This window comes from Amblyomma maculatum, chromosome 6, assembly GCF_055883805.1.
Source record: "Amblyomma maculatum isolate TAMU_Amacu chromosome 6, ASM5588380v1, whole genome shotgun sequence".
NCBI classification, from domain to species: domain Eukaryota; kingdom Metazoa; phylum Arthropoda; class Arachnida; order Ixodida; family Ixodidae; genus Amblyomma; species Amblyomma maculatum.
Window position 1 is genome coordinate 47,358,028 of NC_139349.1, and position 26,140 is coordinate 47,384,167.

General features: G+C 46.5%; 1 protein-coding gene across 3 annotated transcripts in view; it reads right to left on the reverse strand.

Annotated features, from left to right (window-relative positions):
- Positions 1-26,140, reverse strand: part of Dgk (diacyl glycerol kinase 1) — a 523,491-nt gene that overhangs the window by 408,468 nt on the left and 88,883 nt on the right. For 2 of the 3 annotated variants that reach the window (XM_084606564.1, XM_084606561.1), the window contains exon 2: positions 19,372-19,423. The gene's annotated coding sequence lies outside the window, so the exon portion shown is untranslated. Of the gene's footprint in view, positions 1-18,588; positions 18,674-19,371; positions 19,424-26,140 lie in introns of those variants that run through there. The other variant, XM_084606562.1, reaches the window with a different exon arrangement.

A 26,140-nucleotide genomic window follows, 5' to 3' on the forward strand; every position in this document is an offset into this window, starting at 1 on the left:
GAGTAAATACTAACGCACGCAGTAGGAGAATACTAAGATTTATATGTACAGTTTAAAGACTAAGACGAAGAACGCTCGGTCAAGCTGCAGGTGACCGAGCGTTCTTCGTCTATAGTCTTCTTCGTCGTCTTTCTTGTCATGATCTTCGTCTTCTTCTTCGTCTTCTTCGCGTCTATTCAAGGTTAAATGTGGCCGTTATCGGGACCACGCGACGGGCCGAAACCTGGCGCAGTATTGCTATCGTAATAAAATGATTTGGGCGAAACAGAAACTGTGCGAATAAAACCAAACAATCAAGCTCACGCACTGAGCTCCGCAGCTGGATCTTATTGCCACAGCCGCGAAATATGAACGCATGCCACAACTTCCATGCGACGCGGCGGGCGCGACGCAACTCGCGTTTCCCAAAAACTGAGCCCCACTCAAGGCGACTGCAGTACTCGCGCGGCGTATGGAAATGCAAAGCGCGCATTTCGCATTCCGAGCCCGAATTTCGGAACGTGCCAGTTATTTGCCTGAAAAAAAAAAAAAGTAAAATTGAATGAAACAGAGTCAACGTTTTCTAGGAAGCAGTTTGTCACAGACAAGCCAAGGACGGAATACAAATGGAGACCGAGAAGAAATATTTTTGCGCGCAAAGCTGCCGAACGAACAAGGTTTCGCCTACGATATATATCCTACAGCCTGCCGCCGAGATAAACACGCAACCGCATTTTGCGCGTGTCCCCGCGGCAGGCCCCGCTCCGCACCCACTTGCCTCCTCTTCCGAATTACTTTCTCAAACCCGAGAGCACGCAATGCTGCAACGGCAACACAAACCAATGACGGGTTTCAGTTCGAAAGAACATTGACGCGCCAGGACTAACCGTGATTGACCGGTATGTCGTACGCTTCCCTGTAATTCGAAAGTTTATTTCCTTGTGTTCATTAATGACAACCCCTGGCTTGGTCCGACCTCCAGGCAATGCTGAAGAGAATCAATTGTGTGAACTTCCATATATTTTCTTCCTTTCCGGACATGAAAATGAATACGAGAAACAATATTTGCAGAAGCAGGGGCAAAATCAGCGTTGCATAGGACAGACGCGCTCTCCATGGCGACAATTTCTTTTCGTCCAATGAGAGAGAAGGGGAGGGGGGGAAGGCAGAGAGACGCGGCGCCCAATTCCGCGCGGTCGTCGGTATTGCTTTTGTCGTGCGAGGCAATATGTGATTTGAGTGGCAAGGGGAAAGTAGCGAGCTACGCTGTGACCTGCTTCGGAAAACGCTCCCTTGGGACGAAAAAAAAAAGAAAGTACAGATCAAAGCAGATGTACAAAATCACGTTGAAACTAGAGCTACAGCAAGCCAGCAGATTGATATACACACACCGCGTCTGCCCTTGAGAATCTAGCCTGTGACAAACGTGCAAGGGATTGAAATAAATTCCTGGAAATCCCGCGCTAGTTTCGAGTGAGGCGGGGAGTCGCAGCACTGTATAGCTTTCTTGGGCGTCATTTCTTTCTGACGCAACTGTAAGATTTTGTAAGATATATACTGCTACAGGAATATTGAAAGAGTGGTCCAGTCTTCCGATGCCTAACACGGTGCCTCAAAGTTTGCCATTCGCTCGCATCGAGTAAAATGTGGATAAGAAAACTAACGCGGAGAGGTTTTGAGGATGTCAAAAACATTAACAGCAAGGAACTACGACTCTCCCGAGAAATCTGCGGATATATTGCTCGTTGCAGTAGAATTTCACTATATCAGAAAAAAAAAAACTGGGTTCATATACAACCACCGATTAATATTGTCATTGTCCAAAATTTTCGGCTTAAGTGTAAAAAAAAAAGGATAATGAAAGTAGTCTAATCATGTGTATCTTGCGCAGTAAACATAGAACACCAGTATTTGTGGGGAAAAAAAAAAAAAAAAAAAAGAAGAGGTTAGTAATTGAGTCCGTAAGAATTATTACGATAAAGTACGATAAAAAGTAAGCATTACAGAAAAGTAGCGAAACACTACTTCGCTTCCACGCATATCTGATTTCCAATGAATTGAAGAGCGGCATACTATTTAGATCAAGCAGCTAGCCTAAATGTCCGTATTCTTAGAATCTAACAACAGACAAAGAACGGTAATTAGGAAGTTCCGGCGCATTCAAAATTAACTGCGCGATTTAAACAATCGTACCGCTTCCTACTGTAAGCTCCGGAACGAAAATACGGCTCTCTTCATTTCTTCGCTTCTCTTCTTAATCGAGCAGCATCTTAAGTGGCCCGAATCCGATGGAGGAACTGCGATCCTCCTCCGAGCACAGATCGAAAAAACACCTCCCAGTAATCACCAGAATTGAAAACAACAGCGCCGGCGTGAGGGCCCAGTTCTTTGGCCGCACAGACGTAGAGCTACGAGAGAGAGAGAGAGAGAGAGAGAGAGAGAGAGAGAGAGAGAGAGAGAGAGAGAGAGAGAGAGAGAGAGAGAGAGAGAGAGAGAGATGAGGGTGGGGGGGGAGACTGAATTTGCCCGAGTCCCGCCACGCCCTTGTTTCATTTACCAAGAGCTCCCTCTGAGCGTCACCTGAACGCCGAACCCATTGCTTTTTTTTTTATTTTATTGTTTTTGGCAACGTATATACCTGTTCTCAATTCTAGAGTTCAAGTCCCGTGTCGTACTTCTGGAAGGACAAGCGGTGGACAATTAATCACCACCACTAATGTTACTGTAACGATTACAGAGACCGATGCCCACGCGTAATAAGAAAGAGGGGGGGGGGGGGCGGGGGAATCAGTAGGGTAAAATATGCACGTTCCAGCTTGTTTCCTTGACGTGGGAGAAAAAGATAGCACGTCATTGATTTTTCTCGTTACATATCAGAGGCTGCATTCGGCAAGTCTCGCGACTGGAGGTAAAATATATGCCTAGGTAAAAAGACAATGTATGCACTAGACAACTGTTACTCAATAAAAACTTAACAAGGAACCAGACGTCGCTGAACAGAAGCCAATCTTAATTATTATTTCCTTCTTTTGTCGCAGACTCGCAGCGTCGATAGAATTGATGAAAGGGAATTGGAGCACAGTTGAGTCTATTGTCGGGAAAATGGGTGATGCTGTGGGAGTGGCTATATCTCCTGCGGATGTCGAGACTTGTCATCGCGTGCCGACACGGAATGCAGAAGTGAGGAACATTATTGTCCAGTTTAGGAGCCGCAGGCTGCGGGACGATGTGCTTGAAAGGGCCAGGAAACAACGTCTGACGACCGCTTCGCTGGACTTGCCGCCTCCTAAGGCCCGTGTTAAAGACAATGCTAACGACACTGCTGACGACAGTGCTGCTGACGCCAACAGGGCTACTCCGATATATGTAAACGAGCACTTATGCCCCCGTTTGAAAGAACTTCTCTCCTTGGCTGTTGCTAGAAAGCGCCAGTTTCACTGGAAATTCGTTTGGACACGAAATGGACGGATCTTCGCACGTCAGGTGGAGGGCAGTACAGTAGTTGAGATCAACTCTGCTGAAAGTCTTAATATGATTGCGTAGAACTAGTGTAATAAAGATATGCAATCTTTCTTCATGGCTACGCACGAGGATTATCAGGAGTTTGTTTTACCCGAATCGCTGAAACTATGTCCTGGTAACCAACACCTAGAAACTGTTCTTCATATCAACGCTTGTTCTCTCGTAAAAAAAAATGATCAATTCACGCTGTTTCTCGAACAATTTGCCTTCAGATTTACAATTATAATGATAACCGAAACATGGTTTTCTGCACAGGATAGTGCACCTTATCTGAGTGGCTATAAGTTTTTTTCTGCGCATCGAACTGACAAACGTGGTGGCGGTGTAGCGATTTATGTTTCGGACACAATATCTTGCGATGAATTGCCCAATTTTACGGTTGTAAGCCCAAATTATGAGGCTCTATGTTTGCAAAACAGCAACACCCTTTTCTGTGTTATGTATCGCCCCCCTTCTGCTAATACTAGTGCTTTTTTAGATTTTGTTGACTCTGTTCTCGATTTTGCCTCCACTAATGGCTTAAGGCTGGTTTTAGGTGGTGATATGAACATCAATCTTTCTATTCAAAGCGTTGCAAAAAAAGAACTAGTGAACAGAATAACATCCACTGGTTTTCGGAACGTAATCGTTACCCCTACTCGTGTAACTCCAACGACTTCTACAGTTTTGGATCTGTTCATAACTAATGTTTGTACTCCCGTGGTGGCAGCTGGCACTATAAGCTCTGGCATCAGTGATCATTGTCCCATATTCATGGCTTATTCGCACTCCACTCCTCGAGCAAAGGCACGTGTCCCCATAATTAAATATCAAAGCATCAGTAATTCTAGCTTGGAGTTATTTCGGAACAGAATCCACAACAACGACTGGTCTGCGGTTCTGAAAGAAAGCACGGCAGACAACGCCTACAATACCTTTATGTCTATGTTTCTGAACATTTACACATCTTGTTTTCCTCTAAAAAACCTTAAGCTTCATAGGCGTGCGCGAAAACCGTGGATCCATCCGGAGCACATTCATTTAATTCGTCAAAGGAACAAACTCTACAGTGCACTTTTAAAAACCAAGGACCCAACAGCGTTTGAAGCATTCAAAAAACTTCGCAATAAAATTACGGCCGAACTGAAAAAAGCAAGGGCACACTATTACCAACACCTGTTCAGTGAAGTGTCTATTGGTCGACCAGACCGAACTTGGCAAATTATCAATGACGCGCTTGGAACGTGCCCTAACCGCCCTGATATGCTCGAGATCATAGTTGACGGTGAACCAGTTTCCGGATGTGCATTATCTGACCGCTTTAACGCCCACTTCGCCGCCAGACCAAAGAAAGGCTCATCACTTAGTAAAGCTGCCTACAGGCAAATTCCACAAAGACCATGTTCTTAAAACCCACAGATGAATCTGAAGTGTTCAACACGTTTCTTTCCCTTGACATTGACAGCATCCAGATTAAACCTATCAAACATGATCTCTTATGTCCGTACTTAGTGCATATATTTAATCTTTCGCTAGCATCTGGCACATTTCCTAACGACATGAAACGTGCAAAAGTCTCTGTTATATTCAAAGGAGGAAACCGGAACGATGTAAGCAACTACAGACCAATATCTATAATTCCAATCTTTTCTAAGGGTCTTGAGAAGATTATGCTCACCCGACTAGACGGTTTTTTTACTAAGCACAATATTTTATCTGACTGTCAGCATGGTTTTCGGAAGGGTAGGTCAACGGAATCTGCTCTTCTGCTGCAAAAAGAAATCATCATTAAAAACATTGAAGCTAATAAGTTAACACTGGGAATTTATATAGACTTCAGTAAAGCCTTTGATTCAATATGCCACACAACCCTCCTTAACAAGTTAGATTATTATGGTGTCCGTGGGCTAACAAATACTCTTCTGCAGTCATACCTAGCCGGTCGATCCCAGTGTGTTCACATTAATGGCTACTATTCCGCTTTCCAACCGATTTCATCTGGTGTCCCACAAGGCAGTATTCTTGGGCCATTTTTATTTAATGTCTACGTTAATGATCTTATACGTACTGATGATAATGCCGTATTTGTATTATATGCGGATGATTCAAGTTTGTTCTTTAGCTCAACTAATGAAGCCGAATTGTTTGAAATGGCGAATAGGGCGTTGTCAAAGGTACTGAAATGGTCCGAAGTAAACAGCTTAGAAATAAATGGGAAAAAAACAAAAGCAATTTTATTTGCTCCTAAAAACAAACGTCTGGCCTGTAGTCGGGAGCTAAAATTAGGTCTCCGTAAAATAGATATCGTTAAACAGCATAAAATCCTAGGTGTGACATTTTCCAATCAGATGACATGGGACAGTCATGTTGAACAAGTGGCTAAAAAACTTTCGTCTGCTGCAGGTGCCTTATTTAGAACGCGCGACCTCTTTCCTATGTCTGTCAGACTACAAGTGTACCATGCCCTCTTCCGCTCACACCTTAACTACTGCACGCTAGTATGGGGGACGACCACCAAACAAAACATCAGTACACTTCTGCGTCTAGAAAAAAAAGCCATACGTTGCATAAACAAAGTACCATTTTTGCATCCTTCAGCCGAGCTATTCCGTCAGCATCATATAATCAATATTCAGTCTCTTTATAGTTACCATCTTCTCCACCACCTCCATTTTGCTAATGAAAAGTATAAAGAATTTCTAATTACGCTCTCGGGTGCAACATTACGCTGCAATATTTCTAAAACACGTGCACCTGAAAAATGGACAATTCCGCACCACCGAACAAATTACCTTCTGCAGTCATTAAGTTATACAGTGCCAATGTTGCTAAATAAGTTCAATTTATCCACTCTTAGTAACGCTGTACTAACACGCAAAGTTTTACGTTCAATGTTTATAGGCTGACCTGTGTTTTGCTGTTTCCAGTGTAGAATGGTACCGCGTGTAATATACATAGTAGATTGAGTTTTGTGTCCGTCATGTTGTAATTATCGGTTTGTTGTAATATTTTGTGTATGTAAACGCTAGTCTTTATATAACACCCTGATATAACTTATATTTTCACTTCATTCGTCTCATTTGTATGTCTGTGATAAAATATCAGTTTTGTTTTTTTTTTTTTCCCAAGTAGCAACTGATCTCTTGTACTCATTTTTTGTACTGCTGTCACTGTTGCCTGCCGCCGGTTTCCAGGCCCCGTCAAGCTGTCCCTACAGCTTTTTGCCTGGGAGACCGTCAACATTGTAAAATGTTGAAAATAAAAGTGACTTGACTTGACTTGACTTGACTTGACAGTTGTTAGGATTACGTTTAGCAAGCTTTTAAAAGTGGCATTGTATATCAAAGAAAGCTTTCCGTCAAAAAGCAGCTGTCGAACGATGACATCATATCTGTTCGATATAAATTAATCGTTTCCTGCGAGTCAAAAGAAAGAAATCTACGGAAACATTTGCTCTTCTGACAAAAAATTTCCGTGTGCTTTTTGGCCGTTAACCTCTAGTAACTACAGCACATTTTGTGGTAACAGAAAAAGTTTGGGAAATTTCCAGATAAGGGTACTACGAATCTCTAGACCACAGATAAATACGACACAAAAATGCCACAGAACCACTGAAAAAACTGACGTTACACGACAAATCCAAAAAATATTTTGTCGTATTTTTGACACGGATATATCGTTTTCTCTTTTTTTTTTAACCTATGCCCAACAAGTTAGGATCACAAAGAAATCTACAAAGGACATTTGGTGATCAGCGACGCTAATCAACAAGAATAATTAACCGAAATCAGGTAATTATTTCATAATACACACGTTTCAAATAACAACTTTCTAGGGACAAAGGGAGCGAAGTCCTTGGTCGAATTGAGATGCAAGAAATGACGCAGAACGAGGGTGGACTAGGGGACGGAGGAGGGATGGAGGAAAGCAGGCGTATGTCTTAAAATATAGTGATAGAACAGACTAACTTCCAGTCATAAAGACAGCGCCTAACACACGATGCGGAGTTAAGTGTAGTGTCTGAATAGAAGAAGCACGGCATCGCGTTGATTCTGTCTGCCCGTTTTCTGACAGATCATTCGAAAAATGTGTGTGCGGGAGGGGGGGGGGGGGGGGTATTGTTGATTGGGAACTCCAATCAGCGTGTTCCGGTCCAATGACGCGATCATGCGGGAAAATAGGGGGCTACCATGAATCGTTCGCATCCTCTCTCAAGCCAATCCGGTTGATGCACCGACGTGCTCGCCAACCCAGCAGAGGCCTCCTCACAAGCTCCGTCTATGGCCAGGACACCGCGGTGAGCAGCACGCTAGGCACGTATTATCCGGACCCGATGCAAAGAGAAGCCGGCAGAAGGCACCGTGGAGCTGCTCCTCCAGTCTGTCCCTAGAATGTTTTATTAAAAGTGTGCAGTGCCTGAAAAGCTAGGAATAGCAGAAGCTTCGACTGCGAGTAGAATCGATAAAACTTTTTACCACGTCCGCGCTTTTTTTTCCCTTTCTTTAGCGATATTCTTGTTTCCAACTGGGATAAGCGGGCATAAGCTGGCATCAGACCACGAAGCGTTCTGATAACCTCTTCTGAACACAGGTTCCGACAATTACCTTTCGCCAACTCTAGGTTTAACAACACTGCACCGCTGAATCGTGGGAGCACGAAATCCAAAGAACCGGAGGATCTCTACATTAAAAACTGGCTTGATTTTCCTCTGGCTTGCTTTTTAAAAATGAAGTGGTCCTCCTTACTGAACACCGACCCCGCGGCCTTCTCGTTGTAAGCGGACGGCGCTGGACAGAGGTAATCTCGATAAGAGCTGCGTGCTTTGAGATGATCTAATTGTCCCGAGTGTCCGGGATACTAAAGCTTCCATCTTGCTGCCTTTTACATTTCCCTTCGCATTCGACGACTGGCCTTTTATATCATATAGGCCCGTCACCGCTCCGCGTTACGAATGAAAGTGGTCGGCATATCGTTTGCCTTTATCGAGCAAGTCTGCGGTGCTTTCCTAGCGTTTGAGCTTGGCGCTGTGTAAATAATCCCTGTTATCATAGGGCTTCTAGCTGCGGTGGACGACTGGAGTCGAGCGGGTGCCGGCGAGCGCCTGACGCCCCTCAACAAGCCCCGGTGTTGAGCACCGCATGGCATCAGCGCACTGAGAAGAAGCTTCAGCGTCGGGCAAGTCTGGACCCCTTTCTGTCCCCCTCGCGCCGCGGCAGAATCAAATCTTGAGACCAACGGGCTCACTATTGGACTTCCTTGGGCCGCCGCCAACAGCGGCCTCCAGATCGGACAGTTCAGGTTCCAATGGTTTCCAGGCCTATAAAAAAGGCGCGCTGCCACTTGTCGAGAGAGATCGCCGAAAGCGTCCGTCGAGTGCTGTGATGCTCGCCCGGAGCGGACGTGGCGGAATCTTCCTGGCCGTCGCTGTGCGAAAACAGCCACGTGTAGTCAGTAGCGTTCGGCCCCGTGCGGATGTTGTTCTGCGTCGTACCAGGACTGTAAATAATGTGTAAGGTCACCTTTTGTTCACCTCGTCTCGTGGACCCGGAGCCGTGATACCTGGACACGGACTCCAATCGCGACATCCCATACGGATGTCAAACAACTGGATTCCAGGCCACCTGAATTTTTTCTTTGTTATTTAGTGTGAAATCCTAAGCCATGAGGGGCTTCATTCTTTTGAAGACAAAATGTCATGAAAACATCATCCCTTCAATTTTCGAATTTCGGTCTATTCCTTTACCATCATGAAACATTTTGCTTTGACCAGAAAGACATCATTTACGGCACGTATATCACAAGGTCTCATACAGTACATGTCTATTGTGACCCCAAGCGTAAGTCAGGCGGGATAATTGAGATATTTAGCTTGCCGTGATCCGCTACCGTGATCCGCCACCGCGCGATCCATTGCACATGCCCAGATCTCCTTGACGCCGATAGATGGCGGCACATACTTGATGTCAGCACATAGACCTGCCGCGTCGGGACCAATCAGCTTTTGCGCCCCGCCCAGGCGCGCTAGAGGGTCACGGTGGCGGATCGCGGACCACGGTAAGCAAAATCTTTCTAATTAGCTTTTTCATTGTATACCGTGCGCGCCGAAGTCGTGCAGCGGACTACCTGCATCAGTTGTGTCATCAAGATTCGTTTAACGTTTTAGAGTTCCCCTGTCTCTCCCGCCTTTGCTCCATTCCACGAAAACGATGCAGCTTTAAAAATACCTGGTTCTGACGTAATAAAGCAACGGGCAGGAGAAGCAAAGCTGCGATCATGTGTGATCAACCAGATTTGGTCCTGCGCTGAACGCCGGAACAGTTGCAACCCCTATCGCACTGACCATCGGCCGCCCAGCGTGGGGGTGTGTTGACAATGTACTTGCCCGATGCAAGACCGTACTTTTCCAACAGATCGTCAATATTGGCCCGATGATTTGTGCTGCCTGGGAACCGGCAACAGTAGGCCAGCCCGAACGGCGGCTATTTGCGAACAGAACCTCGGTAGCCGATTTGTCGACGCAGTATTAAGTTGTCATGCGCGATCTGTGCTGTAGCTCAGTTCACGAATCGGTTTGGTGCGACGTGTCATTTCGCACGGTATTAGTTGAACCTTACACAACTCGTTACAAAGATCTCATTAAAGTCCCCATTTTCAACGGTTCATCGCTAATGAAACACTGCACTTCCTGCCCTCTTTTTCAAATCTTTTGGACGATAACTGTTGTCCTCCAGAGTCCGGACCCAACAAAAACGTAATTTCTAGTTCATCAAAAATATTTATGTATCAAAGTTTCAGCGGCATGGTTTATTAGTGAAAACCAATATTGCTACAAATGGAGTGATCCTAAAGTCAGAGTACATAAAACAACACATTTCTGCGACGTTACTGCTTGTGTCAAGTTCTTTCTGGAAAGGATACACAAAAAGAACCGGGCAGCTTCTGCGCCTTTGAGTTAACTTGTTAATATCGGAAAATGCAGCGCAGATTCTGACTCCCTCAGACAGTTATTTAGAAACAGCCCTTTAAACAAGACCAAGAGTAAGAAAATCTGCACGGATCTCAGGCCCAACAGCTGCTTGGCTAACAAACAAAACGAAGCATTATTTTATTCATGATTCTGTATCTTACATCTGTAGCTCTGTAGTGTTTAGAAAACTAAGTGACGCGAGCAAGCAAGAAAGCAGAAAAAATAGTGCTGCTTTTCTGCACTTTGTTTTCGCTCAGTCCACTCGTGCCAACCATACCTGGCATCAGCAACGCATAACTTTCAACAGTATATGCATTTCTCGTCCCGATGAGCCGAAACGTGTATTTCAGTCTTAATCCGGGAGGTCAATTGATTGTGAAAATATTGTACGAAATGGCCAACGGCGGAGCAATCGTCGTACATTATCCCTGCTCTCGCTCACTGACAACCATATCCGTCGAGCACCGCTCATAGTACTGACGCTTCCCTGCTGTCCATGACGCCCTGTCAACGGCTTTTAATTAACGCTCGCGTGATTTAGCTTCATTGTATTTTGTTGCATACCTTCGAGATCCCAAACTTTTGGCCCAAACGCGTCAACAAAGAGCGCGAAAGCGGCGACATTCACAGAGAGCAATGAATGGATAAATCGGCTACTTCCAAACAACCTTGAAGCGCCTCGGGTGTGTGAATGGGGCGATTAAGGCTTGTCATCTGCGCCCTATTTCAGCTCCGGGTCATTTATGGATCACGGTCGGTTGAGGCGCGGCCCTACACGTATGCTATCGCATTAAGGCGGTGGCGACGAATCCTAAATATCCAATCTCGAGTCTCAGCTGGTTAGAGTAGGCCGTGGGAACAGCTTCCCACCCCAGGGACGAGAGGAGGGGGAGGGGGAGGGGGGGGGGGGGGGAGTTCGTTAGGATCAAACGAGCGGTTAATAGGGCCCAACGTCTTTACCACGAGTACAACTGCGGTGGACGGCTAAGGAGAGACTGATAGCATCTCGGTTCCCACAGAATTAAGCCTGCTTAGTTATGAATACGCCGTACAGCTCGTGTACGTCCTATAGACCTCATTGGTGAACGTTAATATACCGCTGCTAGGCCACTGCCATAGAAAAATAAGCTATTTTAAACGCGATCGACTGCGCAGACTAACAGAAGATAACTCATAATGATAGCACACTGCCTTCTAATATTAAACCCTTCAGAACTGCTCAATCCGAGTAACACTCCTCAGCGGACAGCATTCTTACAGGAACTCCCGCCATTAAAGCTGTTACACCGCCTCCTGTCGCGAAGTCAAGCTGGACGAGTTTGCAGGAGCAAACCATGTGCTTCGTTTGTTCCTAGACGCAGTCGGACGCAACAGCGTTACCGTTACAGCGTACTGTAACGGTATTCTATCGCTGTCGCTATTCTATCCAACCAGAGTCGTTTTAGGACGTTAAACCCTATATAACTAAGCCTCAATTAATCACCGTGAACAAATGTGTTACTCTCGTGCGAACAAACTAGAGCGACTGACGTTGGCGCGCCCAGAAGTGTTTCTCATCATTAGTGCTCAACTGCAATTGTTCCGAAAAAAAAAAAAAAAAAAAAAAAAAAACGTTGCCTGTTATTGTTTTCTTTACTTTTCATTTTTTTTCCGGCCCAACCGGAACCTGAATGTCAATAAAGCTCCCTCTACCGCGATTCCAAGTATGCTGCGAGTGCATACACGAAATATCGGGTGTGCTATATACATCCACTCGGCTTCGCTATAGAGCACCATAGTTCCGTCGAGTGCTGGTGAAGACGATCCGCACGCATCCCGAAGAGAAGAAGAGCCGTGGCATGCGACGCCGAGGACACTCGAGGCACGGGGTCCTGTTAGTGCGGCAGTCTCTGCGGCAAATTATTACGGCCATGAAATTACGCAGCGGGCCTAATTGTCCCAAACAGGTCCCCTTGCGCTGCCAGAAACCTTCTTTTGCGCTAAAGCGCAGCGGGCTCTGAGGAAAGGTGCATGGATACACTGCGCCGAAGCTGCGGGCGCACTTAAGTTAAACTCGGGGGACAGGAAATGCTTTGAACTCGAGAGCGCGGCAATCTCGGGACGTGCCGCGGCGATTTTATGCTGAGAATAATGAGGCCGCACGATAAAGGTGATAGTACCTGAATTGAGTTGCCCATTCGAGGGTTACATGGCAGACGATTATGCAAATGCGGTTCAGGGGGAAAGTTACTGTCGAGGCTCGACACCCAGGAAAAACGTTGGTCATAAAAATTTTAAAGTGGACGAATCGCTAGACTGCCACTCTTTCAGTAAAGAGCAAGTGGATGCAGAGTGAACCCGCGAGCTCTTTTTTTTCTTTGTGTACATCCTTGTTTACGTTCTTAGCGGGTAGAATGATATTTATTTCCTTTTCACCTGGCTGTACTATGCGGTCGTTTTTCTCGTTTTAGTTAGACCACTCTTTTTCCAGTAACTAACAGTTCCTCAAGAATCTTTTCTTTTTGGCTATGAGCAAGAGGAGTTTTAAGCTGAAAACTACTTGTTGCATTCCGGCAAGAAAGATAGAATCATGAGAGCATTCGTCTAAATAAATATAAATTGGTTTATAGGAAAAGCAAGGGGCAGTATGGTGTTACACTTGTTTTTGTGGGCAACCTCAACCGCGATCTAAGGAAAGGGAGGAAGGTGGGAGTGAAAGCGGGAAGCGAGAAAGAGGTGCCGCAGTGGAGGGCTGCCGAGTAATTTCGACCACCTGGGGATTTTTAACGCGCACTGACATTGGAGGAGGCGGTGAAGGGTGGCTTGTCCTGGCCCTGATGGGGCTGGGACAGGTAGGTCACCGCCGCTTGCGGCGGGGGCTAGCCTGCCACCGAATTTTATCTGTTGTAGGCCGTCATTTCACTCGCCACTGCTTCAGTGGTGGACGACGGCTGTTGTTGCAGCGCGCGTCTTTCTATCTCTCTTCTTTTTCTTTCTTCTCTATTTTCTCTTCTGTCTGCACGACGCAGCGGAGTTGGCTCAGCTACAGAGCCAGTAACAGGCCAGTGCATTTTCTTTATGCTTCTTCCCACAGCCACAACAACAACAAGCACTGACATTGCTCAGCCAACGGATGCTTCTCCGTTTCGCCTCCATCAAAACGCCGCCGCCGGCGGTCGGATTCTGATCTATAGTGCTCCGCTACAGTGATGAGTGAATGAAAAACCTTATTAACCACTGCGTCACCCTGGCGGAGCAAACAGTCACTTCCATGGCAAATCTAGCGGTAGTAAAGATGATTCAGCACCATCAGTTTACTTGGCGAAATTCTTCCACAGAGATGTTTTTAGTCGGCGGAGTCATGCGGAGTGCATTATGATGACATGCGGCTTTTGTCCGGCAGTTAAGCGTTACTGAGCGGACTACTTGCTGTTACCGTTTCGGGCGTACGTCATCGCAGTCACAGAAATGAGCATCCTATCCCGAACTCTCGAAATTTACACAACTCCCACTCAAATGACGTTTGAAATCGAAGACCGAGCGTCGATCATGCATTAGCATACTGCAGAAAATTAAATTACTGAAACAGACACAATCGTTAATCGGATCACTGATAAACGTGAAAAGAGAACGTTATAAGTGACAGAAAGACATCACAAAGTAACTTATTTCAGGCTCACAGAGGGAGCAGATTAATAGAATGCGCTCAATGCCTTATCTTAAATTACTGCACGCTCAAGAAGGCATTCGACTAACGTGCGGTAATGGAAGTTGCCACTAATGTAACAGCTTCTGTTCTCAGCGATGGCTGGCTGTTAAATTAGTAAACGCGGAAAAAGAACGCCGGGAATCCGTCATTGCGACGCGAGTCGCAGTTCGGGAGCTATCATGCGACGGACAGCGTAAGATTACTAGCGCATCTTGCCTTGTGGAAGCAGCGAGGCGGAAGAGGCGGCAATAATTTGTCTCGATTCGCACCAGTGAAACCCGCCGTTGATATACGCAGCTGGCGCGTAGCGGACACCCTGCATATCTCTGCCAGCGCTAATGAAATGTCGGGGCCGCATTAGTCATGCACGCGCCGACAGCCGCGGCTCACTGTGACGACCGCGACTGGATGCTGCGTCTCGGCTGCAAGCAACTCCAGTCAGGAACAAGATGGGGAGCAACAAGAAAAAAAAATAGATGGATGCACGACATAAACAGTCCCTGAGCTGCGCGTGTGTGGACCTCCTTATTTTTTTCGTCGTCATTACTCGCGCAGGTATAAGCACGGCATCATTTCCATAGCAACACATTTGCCCGAGTGCAGGTGGGCGAGCGTTCAAGTAGCTATGACCGCAGAGCAATTGTAGCAAGCCCTATCTGTTTTAAATAAATAATATTTATAAACTGTCGCACTCTTCCTTATTGACTAAGTAATACTTATCATTGCTGAGCACGTATCCTTACTGAGGCTGAAAAGTGGAGACTAAAGAAAAAGGTTCTACTTAAGTTGAAGACAGCGCAGAGGGTTATGGAAAGAACATGGTAGATGTAACTAAAAAATAGCAAGCGTGCATAACTTCTCTCTCTCTCTCTCTCTTTCTCTCTCTGTGTGTGTGTGTGTGTGTGTGTGCGTGTGCGCGCATCTGTGTGCGTGTGCGTGTGCGCGCATCTGTGTGCGTGTGTGCGTGTGCGTGTGCGTGTGCGTGTGCGTGTGCGTGTGCGTGTGCGTGTGCGTGTGTGTGTGCGCGTGCGTGTGTGTGTGTGTGTGTGTGTGTGTGTGTGTGTGTGTGTGTGTGTGTGTGTGTGTGTGTGTGTGTGTGTGTGTGTGTGTGTGTGTGTGTGTGTGTGTGTGTGTGTGTGTGTGTGTGTGTGTGTGTGTGTGTGTGTGTGTGTGTGTGTGTGTGTGTGTGTGTGTGTGTGTGTGTGTGTGTGTGTGTGTGTGTGTGTGTGTGTGTGTGTGTGTGTGTGTGTGTGTGTGTGTGTGTGTGTGTGTGTGTGTGTGTTTGTGTGTGTGTGTGTGTGTGTGTGTGTGTGTGTGTGTGTGTGTGTGTGTGTGTGTGTGTGTGTGTCCGAAAAAGTGAAAAAGAGCTGGTAGTTGCTGGCAGGCGCTGCCAAATTGGGCTTAGCCATGGAGACGGGAGGATGAGATCAGAATCCAACCTTCTAAGTCCCTTGGATCATGCGTTAGACACACACTTCCCCTATAGGCCACGCAGACTCGTTCGTGCAATCTGTTTCAAGCGGGACTAATTGCTACGTCGTGGCTCATGGCAGCTAGCGCGACATACACCACGGTCACGAGCTTGCCTCTGGCGAGTGGTAGTTGACAGATCACAAGGCGCGGCGATTGGTGGGCGGTTTCTGTGGCGTCATCTGTCCTAAGGACAGGCTTAATGTAAGCAAACACAAGTGCAAGTGAGTGTAGCGCCAGTAGTGACGTCCCTTGTGGGAGTTGTCGAAGCCCGAGATACGGCCCGCCGAATGGCGTGAGTTGCGGCCAAGAAGAGAGCAATGATGTCATCCACATCGACAGGCGAGGCTGGCAGGAAGGAAAAGTGGACTGCAGTCAGCGAAAAGCTGAAGAACGCCTTGCAATGGCTTCCACTGCGACTGCATATTTTGTGCGCCAACTACAACCACACCTCGTACGAGTGATTTACTACCAAGCAAAGTCAAGCTAAACCAAGTATAAATCCTCCTGAAACCCGGCTATGGGGATTTCAGCATTATAATGAACACTAAGTACTGAGACGGTACTCCTTTACCAAGGCATTCATCCTCATTACACCCCTTTATGCAATATATTGGACACCTACTGGCGCCATCTATGCAGACTGAAAATATACGTGGTTCAAATTCCCGCCAAAACAGTTTCAGAATGGCAGCATTCAGCGGCGCCGACTTTTATGCCACCTCCCGGTAAAGTAAGTACTGTTCGCCCTATGTCTATCTACATTTAGAGCATTACTTTGATATAATTATTAAAGTTATTACAAGAGGAAACGTGCAGAACGCCAAATTTAAACTTACACGCGTTCACTTTTATCTAAGCTTCGTTTGATTTTGGTTGTCCACTACTTTCGGCGCTGGGACTCAACCCGATTATTGTCACCGCGGATTTGCGATAGCCTTGTTATGAACCACAGAGTAGCGCAGTCGGTATTAAACGCTCTGTGGATAAAGTCCCGTCGCCTCGTGGGTGAAGGAATGAACCAGGATGAAACGGAGAGTGCGAACGAAGCTTAATGTTATCTGCCATCAAAGCAGGCTCGACTATCTACAGGAGAAACCCAAGATAAGACCACTGGCCACTTGCCACGACTGGCTGACACTCGACTCCGCCTGTTGTGGACTACAGGGCTGCTACATGAAAACAAAGTTTTTCTGCAGTAAAACTAAAAAAAGAAAAAGCTAAACTGCGCCACCGCGGTGGTGCAGTAGTAAGACACCCGAATACTGTACCGGAGTACCCGGGTTCGATCCCGACCGCCGAAGGCCGCGTTGCTATAGAGGCGAAACGAAGTCGCGCTTGTGGGCAGTGCCATGTCAGTGCTGTTGTTGTGGCTGTAGGAAGAAGGAAAAGAAAATGCACGGGCTCGCTACTGGCTCTGTAGCTGAGCCACCTCCGCTACCTCGTGCGGAAAGAAGAGAGAAAGTAGAGAAGGAAGAAAAGGAGAGAAAGATGCGCGCCGCAACAGTCGTCGTCCACCACCTAAGCGGTGGCGGGTGCAATGACGGCCAACGACAGATAAAAATTCGGTGGCAGGCTAGCCCCCGCCTCAAGCGACGGTGACCTACCTGCCCCAGCCCCATCAGGGCCAGGATCAGCCACCCTCCGTCCTCCCCCGCCATATCAGTGCACGTTAGATCCTGAGGTGGTCGAAATTATTTCAGAGCCCTCCACTACGGCACCACTTACTCTCTTCCGTTTTCCCTCCCACTTTCCTCCCTTCCCTTACGGCGCTGTTCAGGTGTCCACAAAACAAGTGGAACAGGTACTGCGTCTTTCGTTTTCTATGAAATAATCAATTTATTATTATTATTATTATTATTATTATTATTATTATTATTATTATTATTATTATTATTATTATTATTATTATTATTATTATTATTATTATTATTATTATTATAATAATAATAATAATAATAATTATTATTATTATTATTATTATTATTATTATTTAGTAAATGTCGGCTGTTCTTCTGCTTCACTAAGGTTTTGAAATCGCCCACAGAAAGTGAACCAAAGGGCGAAAATTTGGTTGAGTAGAGGAGAGCTCATTTATTGCAAGTTAATAAAACTTAATAAACACGAGTTTGACCGCAATGCCTGGAGTACGTCATTACATGCACGCTAGGTGAGAGCTGACAGGGTAAAGTCCCGTTGTCCAGTGTATTGGACATCTGGCTGAGTCAAAAATGTGAATGGTATTGAAAAAATACATAACACTTTTCAGCCTCATAAGCACAATGACGTATTCTGGAAATAAAAAAAATCTATTTGGAACCTAAATACATTTTGTGACTCAATAACGAAGCCAAAAAGGGCTTTCGCTCGTACATTCGGTTTAACCGCACTAAAAGCTGCCATTTACTTTGTTTTTCGCAGTTCCTGTCAAGATGTGTAGTGTAATCTAAAGTTACAGACGTGAACCAAAAGTCACGTCCCGCGCAACTTGCATCCCGCAAAAATAAATTCTACCTGCGGCGCATGCGGTGACTGTCGCACTATCCATGCAGTAGTGACTTTGAGTTAGAACGAAATGCGTCACATAGAGTCCCACAATCACCGGTCCACCCTCAAACCCGCCAAGTTAGGCAAAAGTGTCAGCCACGTACGTGTTCAATGTCACATACCGCGCGGCTCCAAAAAAAAAAAAGAAAATTAAAAGAGAGAGAGAGAGAAGCGAAGGCAAACTGCAGCTCCAGATTTGAAATGCGCACTCTCCCGAAATGTGACAGGCAAGTGCACGCGTCTGCACATTGCTAGCATGGTTAGTTTCACGCTCGACGCACATTCCCGTCAGCGGGACTGGGATGCCAACAGCGTCAACGTCCATGCGACGGACGCTTGAAAACAAGCCAAACTCGTGCACCGCGAAGCAAGAGCAACATACCGCTGTCTGCCGCGAATTCCGCAAACAACTCGGAGAAAAAGAAAAAAAGCTTACCGCTGCGGGAAACGTAGTGTCTGTTAGTAAGTACGGTTAGCGAGCAGACGCGCGCCAAAACAGAAGAGAAACCAAAATGAGAATCACGCGAACGCTGGCTCTTCATCTGGGCGCGGAAGAAAGCGAGTTCTCCAGACGACGGCGCCCACGGCGGAACCGACTCGTGTGAGCGAGCCGATAACGCGGCTAACGCGGGGGCCGCTCATTAAGTCCTTCACGACGGAGATGGGAAGATGTAAGAGAAAAACACATACACGCACACACTCAGACGTTGTTGCTTTCTCAATCTCAAGGCAAGCTCTGATAAAGGAGGCTTCTTAACGAAAGGAACGAAATTTTGTTCTTGCGTTTTTGTAACGAGCATGCGAACGTAACCGTGCGCAGTTTTCGCGGACAAATGAGCAAACGTTGCTTGTCAGTTTTTCGCTCGTTTAGTTGCTTCCAAATCAATTAGGAAACCGCTTAAAGGAAAGCCTGACAATTGATGGCGGACCGTAAACACACCTCTCTCCAAAACAGTGAGCGAAGGGTGCGTTGCTTGAAAGACGTTTTATTACTCTTCAACTCCTTCCCATAGCTAGAAGTGAATTTTCAAGCATTAGCTATTTTAAGCCCTTGCCACCCTTGCGACGTGTAAGTGCGCACTGTCTATGCAAGCTCCGTTTCCAAAACATCCCTGTTTCACAGTGTTGCAGGTTCGCTCGGTTCTCTATGCTATTGCGCAGGTTGAACCGTTATAACTTACTGGCGCCAGGGAAAACTAAAATATGTGCGGCAACTTACCAGTTGGCTTTGCTTGAGATTTCACTTGTCTCCAGAAGAAGCCAGACACAGCCTGTAAAACACGAAATAGAGTCACAAAAGTATCTCCAACGAAGAGCTAATTTTTGCCAGTAAACTTAATATGTATCTCGTGAACGAGCATATTTAATGCGCTGTCCCTTAAGCTTATGCATAGGGGCATTAGAATTGAGCGCACTATGGGCCATCTTGCCTAACACACAATTAATATATGCCAGGTGTCCGAGCCAAATGTAACAAAAAAGAAGGAGAGAGAGCGAGAGGCGGTCTATCGTAGCAATGTGAAGCGAGCTGAAAGTTGTTGAGTCGACTGCCTTTCCTTCGCCGAAATTGAATTAGTAAAAACTAACTAGATAATTTTTTAACCATTGGCTTGAGGAAAAAAGTGCCAAGGCAAACGTCGTTGGACATCTGAAAAAACAGCTAGCTGTGTTATTGCCATCAAGCAAAATTTTACTTAAAACATTTTATTTACCGGCTGTAAACAATAACACGCGAAGTAATAATTAAGCTTTCACACATGAAAGCGGCAGCCTTTAAAAAACCTTAGACGTGTATCAGATAACAGCCGCTTTTTTCTGGAGCTCTCTCTGCCATGAAGCTTTGAAGATCAGTAAGTATGCATTACGTATGCATTATAACCTCCGCCAAGGTGGATCATAAGCAGCTCTGATTTCTGAGGAGCACAGCTCAGTCCGCACGTCTTTGCGTACTCGTGCAAGGTCGTCGCAGCCTTCTGCAAGGCTTCCTCCATCCAGGCATCAGACACGGCTCGAGCCGTCCACACCGTAATATCGTCGGCGTAGAAAGCGTGGTCCACGCCTTCGATTTGCTTGAGTAGACTGGGCAGGGGCAGGAGGGCCAGATTGAAGAGCAGGAGCGACAAGACTGCTCCCTGTAGGGTGCCCCTATCACCGAGCTGGACAGGGTCTGACTTCTCCTCCCCTATTTTGATGGTCGCTGTTCGGTTTGACAGAAAATCTTGGATGTAGCCGAATGTCTTTCGGCCACACCTGATCATATTCAGATTCCGCAACCTTATGATTCAACCGGGAAATTCCAAGAGCTGCCTCCGAACGTGATCGTCACCATCGACGGAACGGACATCAAGCCAACACAGCAGATTAGCATCCTCGGCCTATACTACTTCAGACCGACGGGAAGGCACACGCCGCCGTCGCAAAGATCAAGACTACAACCGAACAGATACTGAGTATGATTACAAGGGTATCTAGCAGAAACCGAGGCCTCAAAGAGGACGATGCCATGCGCCTGATACGCGCGTTCGTCGTGTCGCGGGTTACTTACTCCGCCCCTTATCTCCAGCTGACGAAGGAAAATAGGGACACCCTAAACACGATGCTTCGTACGTAAGGTAACAAAGCGAGCACTGGGCATACTCATATACTCATCCACGCAAAGACTGCTAGACATGGGCGCCCACAACGCGGTGGAGGACCGCATGGAAGCCCACCTCTCTAATCGAAGAATCCGGCTCAGTCACACGAAACACGGACGAGCCGTCCTACGCAAGATAGGATGGTAGATTGAACCAGTACCCCTCAATGAAGCCCTTCCGGAAGACTGGAAGACGACTATTCAGACCAAACCCCTTCCCCGGAATATGACGCCGGGCAAAGACGACGAGAGGCGCACCGCGCGGGCCAAAGCCATAGCCCGGATGCTGGAAGAGAACCCCAGGGTCCTCTACGCGGACGCCTCGCTCCGAAAACGCAGTGACCGTGCTGCGGTGGTGGTTACGTCAAAAGACAGGCTGATCGTCAGCGCGTCCATAAAGACAACAGACCCCGCAGTTGCTAAAGAAGCGGCCGTGGCCCTCGCAGACTCGCACAGCCAAGCGTGGACACCATGGTCACCGACTCAAAGACAGCCTACAGAAGCTTCCGCAGAGGGGTAATCCACTCCGCGACCCGAGCCATTCTATCCAAGTTCAAGCCTCCGGGAAGAGCCATAGAGCTCGTGTGGGTCTCGACTCACTCGCAGGTAGCAGGCAACACCATCGTAGACTACCATGTCCGAGAAATGTCAATCCGCGGCGAGCACGACCCGGAAGAGCTTCCGCATCCGGTTACCAGCTGCATCCGGTTACCGCCAAGGTGTGGTACAATAGGTAGACGACTCGACTTCCGTGCTCGAGGCTTTTTGGTTTGTGTGTGTGGCTAGCAGTATCATTCGATTTTGTTTATCGACGCGCTTTACTTCATCATCAATTAGCTTGGTGGGTACTGCTGTTAAGCGCACCGCGCAGTGTACCTCGGTTACGTTCAAAACCAAATTGCTCTGAGCAGAAATTCGTTTCAAACGACCTTCTTGGCTTTAGGGTAAGTTGAGTTTTACGTTATTTGCAGGGCTTCTACGTATATAAGTGCAGATAGATACTGCTGGCGTTCAGTAGGTTTTAGGTGCACTTTTTTTGTTAGGCTATCTTTACGAAGCAAAATTGTGTTTTGAGTTCTTAACTAATTATCTCTGATTGATCAGCTGATCAGCATATTCACCAAATGGTTGATCACCAATTGATTGATTGATTCGATGGTCGATTGATTGATTGATTGATTGACTGATTGATTGATTGATTGATTGATTGATTGATTGATTGATTGATTGATTGATTGATTGATTGATTGATTGATTGATTGATTGATTTGTCTATCGATTTATTGACTGTCGCTAGGTCACCCGCCCTTCTGATATATGACGACCTGTCATTTGCAGCTTTAAACTCTGCATGCATGTGCAGCCAGGCGCCTACCCTAGGGGCGCTTTCTCCTTTGTACTCTCTGTCAAGAGAGCTTGCATTGTCTCAAAGGCGCACGCGCCCACAAGCATGCGCGCAAGAAAAAGAAATGCACACGTTGATTCATGGTTCCTCACAAAGATGCTCCTATAGACATACGTGCATTGCACAGTTGCTTGACCAAAGCTTCTAAATGAAAGTTCACAGTGAAGGGGGGGGGGGGGGGGGGGGGGAAACGAAAGAAGGAGACGAGGAAAGAAAAGGAGGAAAACGATGTCGCAAGTTTACAAACGACTTTCGCTGTGTCCTTCGTGCCACGACGCCCCGAAACACTGCACCGGGGACAATTGCGTCGCTGTCTCTTTCTTCTCCTCGGCCTGCCCTTCACAACAAGCACAACAAGAGAGGACCGACCTGCGTCGTTTGTTCAAGGAGAACCAGGAAAGAAAAAAAGAGCACCAGAAGGAGGAGGGTGAATATCGATCACATGCTCGCCACGGCGCCACTCCAGCGTGGCTCCTTCGCCGGAAGGAATCGATGACCCAACAAATATCACGGCCACGTAACAGCCTACCACACAAAGGCAATGCGGCCACAGCCATCGTCCCAGCACGACAGCGCTCGCGCACGGCAGCGGTCAACAAACTCACGAGGGCTCCGCTTTTTCTTCTCACGTATTTTTTTTTTTTTGGCCTTTTTGTGTGCCGTGCAAATGCAAGTGCGAATGCGTCGCGCATTACGGGGAAGAACACTTTTACGTTACCCCTTTTGAGCTGAAATGGAGCGCCTAATTACATGTTCGTCTTTTTCTTCGCGCCCATGCTCGAGCACTGTCGTCCAACACTGTGCGTGATAAGTTGTTCGTCTCCACTCTCTGCCCCTCCTTGCAAGCTTGCAAAATCGCTGCTGCGAAACTTTCGTCACCGTGTTGCGAACAGTGCTTCGTTCATCGCCCCGTTTTACAGATCCTTTCGGGGGTAAAGCGGAGCAGCAATGAGCGACTCGATTGTGGAAGCACACAGAGGCTTCTCGTCTTTCTTTTTATTTTCATATTTGCAGCGCTCGCTTAGTGTGAGCGCAGAATCGCTGGCATCAATTCTTTTTTCCCCTTTGATCTGTGACCTCCTCAAGCGGGACCGTGCGCGATAAAAATTTAATCAATGCACGACCTCTGATTATCTTTTTCTCTTTCTTCATCGGGGTGTATTTTTCCCTGGATTTCTTTTCCTTTCTTTTTTTTTTTTTTTTTGAGACGATTACTTTATTAGGAATTCCGTCCTCGCAACACTCCGTTGGTGTCTTCATGACATAACAGGAAACGCCGGGCTAAGCAGATTTTCATAGGTGGCCTTGTGGGCGCGAACCGTAATGACACGGTGGAAGGCCGCTCTCCTCAGCACTCCATCGCCTATCAAGTTGCACAGTATGCACTAGACATTTTAGTATAGCGTAGTACTTCACTTATGGCAAATTTGAACCGGCGATCCAGAGTAAGTCTTTTCGCTTTATGAAACCAAAGATATCTTTCAGTGAGTGATTTGGATTTTGGCCCCAAATTGTGGTGAACCCCGACAGTATGAATGGTCCCTAGGCTCTCTAGAGAACTGTCTCCGTCGCGAATTCAATTTCGAGAACGCTCTTAATAGTTTGGAATTAACCATTAGCCTTATACTATTTACAGCGATCATCAACCGACAGTCCGTATTCGGAAGTTGACCCTCACCCGACTGCCTACCTGCAGGCAAACATCGGGTGCACACGACGCCACGAGGTGGTCATTGCTTGTGCACATTGTTGGCTGGCAATCGTCTAGAGCGGAAGCGCTAAGCGATGCACAGTCGGGGCCAAAAGTCTCTGAGCCTCCTCCGAGTTAAGAACAGTGTCGCATCGCAAGCGGGCACCACCGAGTAATGCACCCCTGCTGTCAAGATCGGTGCAAAGGAAGTCAGAGGAGAGAGAGGAGTGGGTGGGGGAGTGGGAAATTTTTTACTATGACTGTAGACTACACCGTGCTACACCGGCTCTTACCGATGAAAGATGGGATAAAGGTACTGCCAATATAGCGCAAAAACAATTCCTGTGGTTTAATCCTGCTAAACCAAAAAGAACTGAAAGCGTCGTTAGGCTTGATTACGTTCATTGTGACACTTCTTCACTATCGCTACTATCCTTATCATCAAATAAATTTACCGTCATTATCATCTCTACTATCATCATTACTGTTGGTAAGGGGAACAAGCGCACAAAGGACACACGGAAGGAAGAAAATGACGGGACTGGCGCTAAATTTTCTTCCTTCCTTGTGTGTCCTTTTTGCGCTTGTTCCCCTTACCAACAGCTATGCACGATCTCTCCCAAGTTCAAGTTATGCTAAACTATTGTCATTAACACAGACTGCATGGCCACTGTCATCGCTACTATCATCCTCACGCTAGACAAAGAGTATGGCGATACGCTTCTCACGAGTCTGGCGTGGAGTAGTGGACGCTAACCCTTGACATAGACAATGCTTGCAAAACAAACCAGACTTTCGCAACAATGAACAAATTGCATACAGTTCAACGCGCGAACATTGATAAATCAAGGCCCCCCCACTTTGTTGTTTTTGACTGGACACATTCACGTTCAGCATTCCAGTAATCTTTCGTATCCTTGTAGTGTTCCAGCGGCACTCCAAAGTACCTCGCAGGTGTGACAGATCAATAAACATTTTCGAAAAGGGAAGGTGCGTTGTACCAAACCCCATGCCAAGGATTAGCGTCCAGAAATTTCACGGATTGCTGGCGGTTATCGTCTGGGGTTCAGTTTGGGAGAGAACAAGTCGTACAAATTTGTTTCGCTCGGTAAAAACAGGAGGACTTGGTTTGGCCCATTTATTTTTACGACAAATAGTATCCAGGCTTATGTTATTATGGAACCAAACCGACCCTTTTCTGCATACGGTTTTTCAAGTTCGACTTAGCCAAGACTTACCTGAATTTTTGGTGTTCTCTAGCAACTTTAAACACAGAAGACAGTGTTTTTTTTTTTTTTTTTTTTGCGTGAGGTTGTGGCTTCCTTTACCATTTTAAAAATGAGGTTATCAATGGAATACCTAAGCGCTGTAACCCAAAAGCAACTGCATAAGGACTTGCTTGATGTAATGATGTCAGTGCCGTTGTATGAACTCTGGAGGGAAAGGTAAGGGTGTCCTAAAAGGAGTGTAGCAGATGCCAGCACGGTCGTCGGCAAAAAGTTTTTTCTTCCTATTACACAGTGGTACATTACCTGTTAAACCGCGGTTAAGGGAATAAGGTGTCTTTGTTCCGTGGTCGGTGGACTGCTTGATTTGTCATAAGCCGGAAACCATAGACAATATTTTTCTTGACTGCTGGGATGCAGTCTTTCTGTGGGATATCTTGCAGATGACTTCAAAAAAGGACTTGCCAATTGCACCCTATGGTATACGATTCCTATCGGTTTATAATCAAGGGTGTGTGCGATATGATTTATTCATGTTGCTTTGCCTCCGCAGTCTATGGAAAACGACAATGGCTGTGAGACACGCGGACGTGGATGCTCGCTCAGCGAGGGATTATTTCATTGAGAGTATCAACAACCTTACCGCCATCTATAATATCCAAAGTGAGAAACCTGAATGGATGCCAGTTTTGAGTGAAATGGCCAACCTAAAGCGTTTTTGAAAGTTTTTGAACCCTTACTTTTGCTAGAGCGCTTTGTGGCATTATACTTTGACTTTACCCCACTGTAAATATCGTTAACAGGAAATAAAGAACAAAAAAGACTGGCGTGGAGTAGTGGTTTGCGAGCTCAGCTGAGAATCGGGAGGATAGTGGTTCGATTCCCGGTGCAGACACAATTTTTTCTATGATGTTTACTTATAGCCGTACTTCGTCCTCTGGATCCTTGAAGGTCAAATGCTAGCCCACGCTGACCTTGACGCGAGACGGGATATTGCAGCTTTCGCTTCAAAAATATGTTCTGTTCACGCTC